This window comes from Catharus ustulatus, chromosome 1 (assembly GCF_009819885.2).
Source record: "Catharus ustulatus isolate bCatUst1 chromosome 1, bCatUst1.pri.v2, whole genome shotgun sequence".
Taxonomy (NCBI): Eukaryota; Metazoa; Chordata; class Aves; order Passeriformes; family Turdidae; genus Catharus; species Catharus ustulatus.
Window position 1 is genome coordinate 115,990,421 of NC_046221.1, and position 12,758 is coordinate 116,003,178.

General features: G+C 37.9%; 1 long non-coding RNA gene across 2 annotated transcripts in view; it reads right to left on the minus strand.

The window, feature by feature from the left end:
- The window catches only part of LOC117007693, a 42,864-nt gene extending 30,244 nt beyond the window's left edge, over positions 1 to 12,620 (minus strand). The window contains exons 1-2 of one of the 2 annotated variants that reach the window (XR_004420200.1): positions 12,222 to 12,620; positions 4,617 to 4,656 (exon numbers count right to left, since the gene is read on the minus strand). This is a non-coding gene — a long non-coding RNA (uncharacterized LOC117007693). The remainder of the gene's footprint in view (positions 1 to 4,616; positions 4,657 to 12,221) is intronic. The other variant, XR_004420199.1, reaches the window with a different exon arrangement.
- Between the last annotated feature and the right edge of the window lie 138 nt (positions 12,621 to 12,758).

Genomic DNA, 12,758 nt, shown 5'->3' on the forward strand with positions numbered 1-12,758 from the left:
GCGCTAAAATTTCAGGGATTCCTGCTTGTGTGAGGATCTCTGACGGGTGCCCCATTTTGAGTTCAAATGCAGGACTTTGTCAGTGAAGGGAAAATAGTAGTTAGCCTTAAATTTCTCTCCACCTAGCACTGCAAGTGTATAAAGAGACTATTGTTTTTGGAGAGTTATCTGGGATCCTTGCATGCACACAGTACCAGCATGAATCAATGTCGTACAAAAACACATTGAAATATTGTGCAGCTGAGTGATCTCTCACAAGCAGATTTGGGTTAATAGGCCCTCACTGACAAGAGACGAAAAGAATGTAGTTAATAATTAGTCAACTCAAGACTAAATAAGCACTTTCAAATGCATCATTTTACTTTATATGTAATTCAAGAAGCGCTACAAAAAGGCACTTTCAATCATTTCTCCCATCACCAACAATAGTTATAAATAATAATTATATAAATATAATACACTTCCATTGCTTTCTGAAGTTCTCAGTAAACAAACACCCTGACACAGCCTGCCATGCTGTTCCTGCCATGCTGTTCCTGTCATGGTGAGCAGCAATTTGTCGCAGCTGCTGCTGCTGCATTGACACTGTCATCCAGGAAGATGTTGGCTTCATCCTTTCTCCACTGCCATTACAGCTTTGCTTAAATCCAAAAGGACTTCAGTGACAACCAGGAACTCTTAGTCAGATTTTTGTGCCAAACTATGACTACCATTTAAATCGCCACTGTCAGGTTATATTAAGAGGGCTATAATATACTGTGCCAATTCTCATCTCAAATACCGATAAGGAAAGAAAATCTTGGAAGCTTTGTGATATGACGAGGCAATAGCAAGTATTATATTACTGACACTGGTAGCTGAAGCCTTCCTGAAAAGAAAAAAACACTTGGAAGCAATATAAATTTGCTAACAAGCAATGTGGAGAATTTTTATTTCATATGTCAATGTATTTTGCATTGATATTTTGAAAGTTTATTTGAATGTATTAATTGAAGAAATCTTTATGAGTCTATGAACTTAATTAAATCTGGCTTTTATTTTCCCACAAAAACAGCTCTACTGGACTCTGTTATTCTAATAATACCTTAACATGTCTTAGAATATGATCTAAAGGAACAAAAATCTGAAATACATCTTCTATCTCATTTTACTTCTGTATCATATGTATAGTAAACATAGCGTACCCAACATTGCTTCAGTGTAAATAAAATAGAGTTATAGGGAGGGACTAGCTTTTTTAGCTAGACCACCAAATCAGTAGTTTCCCGGCAAATTTTGCTTCTTTGGCTTTGACAGATAGGTTATTGAAAAGTTTAAGAGCTGTCTGTGAACCTCCCACTCTATAAAATGGAAAAGAAACTCAACTGCGTATCCAGACTAACTTACCTCAGAAGGAATGGATGACTAGTTCCTGAGTCTCATACCAAGAAAACATGTTTAAAAAGATGTTTCTGGAAATGCAACAAGATCTGCTGTCAACAACAGCCTGCAGTGCCCCCTGAGTCAATGCCAAGGCCAACATCAGTAATCCCCAGAAGTCACAACCAAATCCAAGGCTACCTCCAGGAAAGGTCCCTTCCATAGCTTCAGGTTCTTTTCTACAGCAACTGAGCACGCTAGATGCTCTCCCCATAAAATCTGACTTACTGGTGGTTTTGCTTCTATCTGTAGCCTTGATTATCTTAAGTATCACAAATGTTGCATTGACTTTAAAGGGATTAGTCTTTCCTATAAGCTATGTACCAACTGTAATTATGGTTCCTGGAACCATTCTTTAAAGAAAGAAAATAGGTACTAATATATAAAGCTATATCCTTTTACATCTGGAGAATTTGTGCAGAAATTCATTAAAATGCTGACAAACTCCCTTTTATTTTGCTAACCACCTGTTCACATTAAAAAACAAATATTTTAAATATATATGACTATCTGGTATATAAAAAGCCTATGCAATACAGCCAAATCCCACTAGAAAATATTTTAATGTATAAAAGAAAATAAAATCTAGTGTAAATACTTCCAAAAATCATCTTAAGTAAATTATAAATATTTTTCTGAAGTGCGTTCAAAGTAATGAAACTAGTCTTCAGGAGCACATGCAGAATTCCTTGAACAGAATGCTGTGTGAAGCATGAGTGTCTGAACTATGGTGTCTTGCATGTCTAGAAATAGGGGAAGAATGAATAGGAATACATAGAGAAATAGAAAACTAATAGAAAAATAGGGAAAAAAACCAGGACAGGTTTTAGTTATGTGGTGGTTGTCTACTTCTAGTACTATCTTTTACCAACTTTTTAATTATTAATTATTATGTATTACAATATATTGAAATATTTCTAGCATCTTTTAGTATTGGTTTCTCACAACAAACAGCAATTGCATTATCCAGTGCACTTGTGAATTATAGCTCCTATTGCTGTGTAATTTTTTCAAACTTTCAAAAAAATTGTTTTCTTAGTGAACTGAATATTCTTTAGGTTACTACAAATTGTGAAAAAAACAATGCATGTGAAGATAAACAAATACTTGGTTCTGTCCAAATTCTTTTTCTAGATTCATTGTTTAAAAAAATAGCATATAGTTTAATTCTGGTCAGCAGACATTAGTTTTGTTTCTTTTCTCCGAGTTGTAATTTAAAAGCCTGTTTGCTGTCTTACCTTTAATAATATTGTTTAATAATGAAGAAGGAATGGTTTCCAGGGAAGAAAGACAGTAGTAATATCAGTTCTGCTCTAAACCATTCAAAAAAAAAAAACCCCACTCTTACTTAGAGTCAGAAGCATGCAATACCAATCATATGGCTTGCTTTTTTTTTTTTTTTTTTTAACTAGGGTTTATTTAGGAATAAGATCCTACAGTTTTAAGCAGGCTCTTTGAGATCTTAGCATGATGAGAAGTATACTTACATGGAAGAAAACAGAGCCACAAGCTGAGGGCCTCATTAGATTTCTATCTTAGGAACACTATCTCAATTTGAAACACGAGTTTCAATACGTTTTACTCTGTCCTAATTCTGTGGTAATAAATAACACTTTTAAACTGTTGTGAGCAGCACTTACTATAAGCAATACGAAAAGGCCACGTAATTTAAGCAACAATTTTTTAAAATTCTGCCATTTTGCTTGAATTAACACAACTGCATAATTCAAATGCTCCTCACTATTGAGTCACCAAATGCATCATTTTAATTTTATTTAAAATAGAAGTAATATTATTGTGGGCTTGTGTTTTCATAAATAAAAATATTAGAGATTTGTTTGTAATAATTTCTGAATGGCACTGAAAAAATACAATAAATGATCATTTGGAATATCATGTTTTACAAAGAGTGGCTCAGGATATTTTTTTTCCATTTATCAGTGGGAAATACAGTTTCCTTAAAACTGATGGGGTTTTTTCAGAAAAAAATCTTGTTCTTTCACGGGGAAAAACAAAAAAAAAAAAAAAAAAAAAAAAGAAATAGAGGGTGTTGATTTAGAAAGTCAGCTCATTCCAAAACAAAATTATTTCATGTGTCAAATTGACTACAATACTTTATTTCATGTTGTCAAGCAGAAATGTGTGTCGGGTCTCATAAGAATGACAGTACAATTTCCTCAACCCATCACTCTCTGCATTGTTCTCTCTCTTTAGACAGCCTTTTCTGTGATAGCCTTCTGTTCTGCAACTCTGAAACAGTGCTTCAGAGGAGCTATAAATTAATGCTGGACTACAACCACAGAGAGGAGGAGAGCAGAAGTTTCTAGAAACAAAGTATTTGGGCAGCACAGGCATCACAGGTACATTCACTGTATGCTGGTCAAAATGAGTAGAACCAAGTAAAAGCACTTTGGTTCTAAAATCAAATTTCTTTCTAATGTTCCAGACCAGTGTTCATGACAATAATTCTTTTTTGTACAGAGATTATCTCAAAAAGTTTTATCTGAACTCAGTAAATTACTGCTTTTTAAAAAAGTATCATGTATTAAGCAATGTCATCTAATCTATCATTTTATTTTGCCTTAACACTTTGACATCTTTTTTCTGCAGTTTCATACAGAATGATTATTGGCACTCACACATATTTCAGATAATTATGTAAGTGTCTTTTCGGGAAATTAAGTTAGAAAAAAAATTGTCCATCTTCAAATTTATAGCAACTTTGATATCAGGCTGGTGATGCTGCCAATTCCAGTGCAGCAAAGATAATTTGTCATTTATCTTTTGTGTATTTAGAACCTGCCTAAACAGAAATGAACTCAAACTATGTTACACAACTCCAGATTTTATGCTCAAGCAACTTTAGTTGCAACAAGTCAAAAATAGGTCAATAGACAACGTTATTTCATATTCCAAGTGCACTTACATATTATAAAAAGGAGAATAATGCAAAATTAAAGCTAGTGACAGTTTTGGATGCACATTTGTCTAATGATGAACCTGTCATGTTTTCTTATTGTGACCAGTTGTAAAACAGCATCTTGTAATTCAGGAAACAGTGCAATAAGTTATGAAATAGAACAGTCACAAAATGACAACTTAGGAAACAAAAACTGCTTAGTTGCCATCCATCATGTACCCCATCTTCTGATGTTCACCATATGCCATTGGGCTTACCTGCAAATTTAGATAATTACCTAATCAATCTTCTTATTTTTCCTACTTTTTGGGAAAGCTCTGAAAAACAAACAAAAAAATATATATATTATTACAGACTCCCTCCTGGATCCTTCATAAAATATATGTTTCAAGCCAGTCAAAATCTAGGCAAAACAAATGGTAATTTTGTACCTGCAGGTTTTGATTTTACAGTGATCCAGTACCAAAGATCTAGGTGAGGGTCTGTTCCTCTGCCAGCCACTGCAGGATCAGGTTGCCAGGAAGGTGAATTGAGACACCAGAACAGGACTCAAGAGACAAAGGCCTTCCTGGATTCCCTATAGGATCTCGGTAAGTTGTTTAATTTTTCTGAATTTTCAATAAATTGTCTTTGAAAAGGGGAATTGCAACTTAATCTCTTCCCCTTAGGAATATGATTACAAATTCATCAATGATTGCAAGATGTTCAGGTGTTAAGGTGTTTTGGCAAGCTCCATAAATACATAGTCAGCAATGTGCCTGAAGCACATATGCAGAGGGACATCTCAAGCCTTTGATGCTGAATGTAAATTATAATAAATGCTATTTGACTGTAAAATCCACTCTAGATCAAATGTTTGAATATAAATAGCAAAATAACAGCTATTGGACATGCAAAATCTATAAATACCAGGAAAGCAATGCTTTTCTTGTGTAGTTTCTGGGTATGTACATCTGACTTTTTTTCTTTGTGACCTTCTTAGTTAATATATTGCTGAATAAAAGTGATCATGGTAAGCTGTAGGTGCACCAAGAGCCTTAGAAAGGGTCTGGAGAAATTCATGTGTAACAGGTAAACAAATACAAACTACATAGCCCCATCTGAGTGAGTACTAGTGGATGGACTGCAAACAGTGTCCAGGCTTGTACACATTTCCTAAATGGCATCTCCCATTGTCATTCTCAGAGACTGAATGAAAAGAAATACACCCATTTTTAATCTAAGTCATATCAGTTCTGCTTCACTGTCATGTGGGGGTTGCTTTAAATTTTATTACACCTGAGTTCAGAGTTTAAACTGAAAATTCAGCAGGACTGCCAGGGACTGCAAATAATTTCCTTCATCACCTTTGAAAAGCTGTCTTGGAGATTGTCTGGGATTTGGACTTCTTATGGAGGAATCATCTGAAAGCATCTGAAACAGCCAAATCTTAATGGAAAGTTGTCAGTCAACACTGAGGTTAACCAATATGGTTTGCACATTCATAGATGTGTAACCATTAGGGAAAAATTAAAAAGAGAATGTAGCCCTTCAGCTATTCGGGACTTTTGTTTATTGGTCATTTTTAATCAGTACATATTTTGATTCAACAGAATATCAGTGGTCTTGAAGTGGTGGGATACATATCCTGTAACCATCCCACAGAGAAGTGTGCATGTCCATGACCCTCTCTGACAGAAGTCTTACCAGAACCAGCTCTTACTTTGTTCTATCACCATTTGTGATTCACAGAGTAACTCACTTGATATTTTAAGGTCCTGAAATGACAGCTCATTATTCACTCATTTATCCTGAAAATCCTTTGTTATTTAATTTAGCTAAGATTAAAGCATGTTCATGCCTTAAACACTAATATTTTGTGACAGGTGTGAATCTTTTCCACAGCATTGCTTCTTTCCATTTTTGTCATCAGTGAGTACTTTTAAACACTTTTAAGTTGGTCACAGGAAACCCTATAGTATGAACATAAATAAGTGAAAACTGAATCTAGGATTCAAAGTAAAGCCCACAAGCAATATTCAAGAGAAAAAGGGCCAAGGTGCAAAATCATGTAAAACTAGGTAACACGGTAAATTCTTACCAAGATATATTCTTGTTTTGATTTGTAGGTTAAAAGTGAAAGTGAAAGAGCATCTAATCTTTTTCCAAGGTGGGGGTTACGTGAGATGGGACAAAAGGGGAAAAGAGAGGGAGGAAAAAAGTCTAATTCTGCAAAGTACTTTAGACCACAGCATCATCCATGCAAGAAAAATCAAGTGGACACAAAGTTATAAGGTCAGAGTTTACAGCAGCCTTCCAGTACCTGAAGAGGGCCTAGAAGAGAGCTGGAGAGGGACTTTTTACAAGTGCATGTAGTGATAGACAATGGAGAATGGCTTTAAACTGAAAGAGGGTTTAGATTAGATATTAAGAAGAAAATCTTTACTGTCAAAGTGCTGAGAATCTATGCCCCATCCCTGGAATTCTTCAAGGCCAGGCTAGATAGGGCTTGGAGAAACCTCATCTAGTGAAAAGTGTCCCTGCCTTCTTTTGCAGGGCTGCTCTCCAGTCACTCCTCTCCCAATTTATACTTGTGCCCAGTTTTACTCCACCCTAGGTGCAGAATCCAGCATTTCAACTTGTTGTTGTAGATTTCATTCCACTAATCACTGCCCAATGCTCCAATCTATCTAGATCTCTCTGCAAGTCATCCCATCCAGGGTGGTTGAAACTAGATGATCTTTAAGGTCTTAAGATTCTGTGATTCTACATCCCCAATTGCTAATAAACAGCACCTGACTACATCAGCAGCCCCTCTCATGTCAGCAGGAGACGCTGAATAGGAAAGCCCAATGCTTTAAAGGACTGGAGTTCACTGTCCCATCTAACTTTTCAGTCAAACTTGCCTGATGCAAATGGGAACACAAGAGAATCAACACAAGAACAATTCTAGCACTAGCTTTCCTGACAAATGGCCATCCTAACCCTAAGAATTTCAGTAAGGAGGCTTCAACAGGCTCCCAGTTGTCCTTTTATGCCTACTGGAAAGTTCAACTGGTAGCTTACTTAAATCTTCCTTTTTTGCAGTTTGTCATCCTTTGTAAATGCAGAGAGCACATAAAATCCTTTCTAATGTACCTTTTAAAAATCATGGAATCATAGAATGGATTGGTTTGGAAGGCCTCTTAAAAGATTATCTAGACCAGTCTCTTGAGGTTGTGATTACTGCCTTACAGAAGTATCTTGGAGCCTTTAAGGACATGGGAACCAAGATTCTCTTTTATCTTCAGACTGACCATTTTATCTTTATTAGTGTTAATCATGTGACTCTTCCTGAGTCCACTTCTCACTTTATATATCAAAGATTTACAAAATTTGAGAAAATGTGTGTGTATATATATTGCATCTTGAGGGTCTTTTTAGTTAATTTAGAATTAATATATTATATTATTATAGCTCAATCTAGTAGAAGATGTTCCTGTTCATTGCATTGGGCTAAAGGACCTTTAAATGTCCCTTTCAACCCAAACCATCCTATGACTCTATAAAAATATAAATTGATCTTCTGTTATCACACCAGTCCATTGATAACTAGAAAACACACTATAGAATCTCTTATGAGTTGAATCCCTAAAAATCCATTGAGCCCTCATCCCTGAATTTCCAGCCAAGACACTCCACCAATCAGAGTTCAACTTTCCTCCAATTTCCAGACTAAACTTCAGGTCAGCTGATTCTGGTTTCCTGCCTGCATTTTTCTTCAGCTTTAAAATTGAGCCCTCTCTTTTTTGGGCTAAACCAACCTCTTCTAAGGTTATCTACTGATATAGCACAGAGGCACACATAATAGTTTTATATTTATTAGCTCATGTACCTCAGCTGTGACAGAAAAAAATCAAAGAATAATACTCTTTTTCTTCTGATGCTAGGAATGCCACATTCCTGTTTCTACAGTCCCTGAAAATTTACACTGTACCACTGCAACTAATACTGGACTTGATAGATTAGACTAAGATCATCAGAGAATTTTTTCCAAGGTGCAACTTTTCAAAACTATCTTTCTGTTGAATACAGTTCAGTTGTTCAGCACTGATGAAAATTCACAGACCAAAAAGAGGCTAATATTTCTACTTATGCCAAACACAAGAGTAATATGGGAAACGAGTGGTTGCAGAGCAGCCCTGCAGAGTGGGGGGATCTGGGAGTGTTGGCCAGCAGGAGGCTCAGTGGGAGTCAGCATTGCCCTGGCAGCGCAGAGGGCAACCCCAACCTGGAATACATCAGACACAGCACACCCTGTCAGACTTTAAAGGATATTACATCTTGGAGTGGCCTCACTTGGACCACTGTGTGCAGCAGCCCCACACAAGTCAAGAAGGATGTGAAAGTCCTTTAATGTGTCCAGAGGAGAGCAACAAAGCTGATGAAAAGGCTAGAAGGAATGTTCTGTGAGAAGTGTCTGAGGACTTTGGGTTCATCTAGCTTGGAGAGAAGAATGCTAAGGGGCGACCTTGTTGCTTCCTACAGCCTCTGAAAGAGGAGAGGTGGAGAGGAAGGTGTTGATCCATTCTCCCTGGTATCCAGTGACAGGACATGTGGAAATAGCTCGAAGTTTCACCAGTGAAGTTTCAAACTGGACATCAGGAAGCATTTCTTTACTAAGAGGCTGTTCAAACACTGGAACAGGCTCCTAGAGAGATAGTTGATGCTCCAAGCTATCAATAGTTAAGAGGCTTTTTGACTGTGCCCTTAATGACATGCTGTAGCTTTTGGTCAGCCCTGAAGTGGCCAGGCAATTGGTCTGATTGATTGTTGTAGGTCTCTTCCAGCTGAACTATTCTATTCTATTAATTTTATTCTATTCTACTAGCTGCACAGCAGAGCAATCATTTATTTGTATCTACCTAAATGCTCTCTGTCATGAGTTTTCCCAGAAAGAGAGCCACACTGCCTTGAAAAAAGTCTACATGCAATTTCAGAGCAGTGCCAGTTGCTATGCAGAGGAAAACAATAAAAGGGTTATTCTGCCACACCTTGTTTCACACACACATAAAAGACGGTATATCATGCTGTCAGTAACAAAACGCCTGTGTTCAGGGCAAGGATCTGGCCTGGCTATTTTACAGCTCTGCCAATCCCACAGCTCACAGCTCAGCAAGCTTACTCATTTCCACAGCTGCACCTGGCACCCGAAAAGTTAAACAACCTGGCCACACCAGAAAAGAAAAAAATAAACCAACAAAAAAAACCGCCAAGCAAGTAGCAAAGAGAAGAATGCAGGGAAAGAGCTGAACAGAGAAAGATAAGGAGAAAGCAGTTAAGAGAGAAAGAGGAGGTAAAGCAAAAGAAAGAGGGGGATTATTCCTGCTTGAATTTGTTTAAGGCACATGACAGGAGTCATGGAGAATCAAAAACATAGTTAACCCACACAGGAACAACAATGACTCCATTTTTAGACTGCCAAGTGTTTGCTTAAAGTATCAAATCCTGGTGCTAATCTGCTCTCCTCAGTTAGAGCATTTTTGCCCACAGCACTTCTAAGCTGGTGACTGTACTATTGCAATTGCTCCAGTCTCAAGAGCTGGGGGTTAGAAATCCTCTGTGATGTATATAATTTTTTTAATATTATGCATTATCCATTACCTATTTTGAATAAATAAATGTTATTTTGGTATATCCATGCCTGACACACTACTTCCTACTGGGATCTCTTCCCAAAAAATGAGTGGCATCTGCGACCACAGTGCAGTAAAGAATCTATAAACCATGCAGAAAAGATTAATGACAATCTCAAACAATGCAAAATATAAATTAATTTCAACATTTCATTACTAAGAATATACACTGGATTTTTCAGTTTAACACCATTTGCTAAGTACTGCACTCGTCTCATTTGGTTGAATCACTTGTCGAAAAGAAGAAACTGCATTGTTCTAGAAAAACAACAACAAAAAACCAAAAAACACAATTGTTGTAAAATTATTCTTGCTTTGTAAGAAGACGAGATGGACTCTGCTGGTCTGATCAAGCATGTCCTTGTCCTCCACCCCATAAAAGCTAGAAGTTTCCTGGCACTGTCGTAAGGAAGATTAGTCAGCATGAATAGGGAGCAGCAGGCAGAGCTGGGAGAAAGGCAAGGTTTCAGGGGAGTCACAAGACCCAGACACCATGGCAAGGGTGCGACAGTAACTTACTAGAACACCTGTGCTTACAGCTATTATTCCTGAGAGCAAACATCCTCCTGACAAAAGGTTCAGACGATAATTAATTTGCTGTTAAAATTTATCAAGACAATTTAGACAGTTTGTACTTTGAGAAAACAGCAACCTGGCGCATGCCTCACATCTTACATGCCTCACACCTTGAAAACCCCTCTCCTCACCAGGCACCAAGAAGGGCTCAGATGCTTTTATGGTTTGAAAAGCAAAGATTAACTTTTTCTTTGTTCTGTAGTGTCGACAAACTCCAAATTGCTGCTGTCCCCAGTGGGAAAACAAAGATCTAATGCTCAATGGAGCCTCCCGCGCAAACTGATTGTAGGGACAGAAGTGCAGCCTGGTTGTGGGAGAAGGAATGTTTAGCTGCTGCCAGGTTAAAGTGAGGGAAAGGCAGAAAGAAATTCAGCTTCAGTGGTTGCTGACACACTTACTAGCTGTTTTAAAACAAAATTGATACTGTTTGACATTCTTTTCATAACAGCAGGCGAATTATTTTTATGAAAGAAGTTTTTCATACAAGGCAGCCAAGTTAAAGAGAAAAAAACAACAAACAACATTTTTATGATAGCTGAAGTTCTTGTAAGATGTTCAAGATGTAGCTGGCCCACACTTAAGCTATGAGCAACTTAAGAACAGACATCTAAGCTCTGGCAAGATAATTTGCAGAAGAGCTCCTGTGCTATTGAGCTGTGGGAAAAGATTATTCTATTCTTTTCTCCTATAAGCACACGACTTCAAAGTGAAATCAATGCTAAGGATTGTTCAAAATAAATTCATTTAGGTTTTTACTTCACCATATCAGCATTTAAAGTTGGAAAATAGTTGTAAATACATATATATATATGTATGCATATGTACTATCATCTCATTAATAGTGTGCTGGATTGGCAAAGAAAGACTGTTTCCGAAATCCAGAAAGCAACCTGCAGATTGAAAAGAAAGTTGCAAATCAAGGTTCTTCTGTTTCAGCCTTTTGATGTAAAGAAACACTTAACCATCAGTCGAGGAAATGTAATATACATTTGAAAGCAGAATCTACTTCTAAACCACCAAATTAAAAGGGCTGTAATATGAATGCTCTCCGAGACATGCTCTGCCTCATTTATCTCAAACAGGAATAGCTAAAAGAAAACTTCATAGTACTTCTATTACCATTAGCTGCAGTAGCTACAATGGCTGTTAAACCTAGGCCAAAATAACACCCCTGTCCTCGAGACCCTGAAGAAGATCCTCACAGGATCTCAGTGTGTATTGTGTGAACGTGCATAGCTGTGTGTGCTTATAAAGTGATCAGTCCAGCACAGCGACTCAAGGCATACAAAAGTCCTTAATACTGTGCATTTCACATATATTGGCTCATTTATGCCTTCTGTTTTCTTTAAATTAAAACGACCATTTTTATGCAAGGTTATCAGCAAACTCTGTAAATTGGGATATCCTAAGTATATAACACAAACAGATATATGCCACTTTAGAAAAACTTTCGAGGTAAAGCTCTTCCCCTCATGATGGCCATGGAAATTATAATTGTTGCAACTGACATTGAAATATTTATTGTGCATTGTTGCAACATGAAAATAAAGGTATATAATGTAATTGGAAATAATCTCATAAGGCTGGTTCCCCTCTCCGACCCAATAGTATCACAAATAGTATCATAACCAGCAGGTTCTGAAGTTACTTACCATAACTGAGCGTGATCCTGGAAAGATTAGTTAGGTAAACTGCCTCAAAGAAGAGATGATGTACAGAAAGCACGTTTAATTGTTACGCCATCATGAAGAATCAGTTATGCCTTCGTAAGCATCAATTAATAAGGTGTATCCAAGAAAGATCTCCAGATAAGAGCAGGAAGGATATAGCTGGGAGCGTATAAAAAATGAGGATTACAGAGAAGGTTGTCCTAAAACGCCCACAATTTTATTTCTCCGAGAGACCACGCTCCCCCCTATCCATTACTTCTTAGTGCACCGGTTTGATGTCGCGCCTCCTGCACGCTCCGGCTCGCTTCCTCATCGGAAGCGGGGCAAACAAACCGCAAACTTTGTGAGCCCTGGGGAAGCCGGGCCCGGCGCTGCAGGGCTGCGCGGTGCAGCCTCCGCGGGCGGAGCTCGGCGGGGCGCGGACGGGACTCGCCGCCGCGGGCCGGGCGGGGCTCGGGGCCGGCTGCCTCTTGCCCCCTCCCGGAGCCGATCCCGCCCGGCACACTCCACCCACCCTCA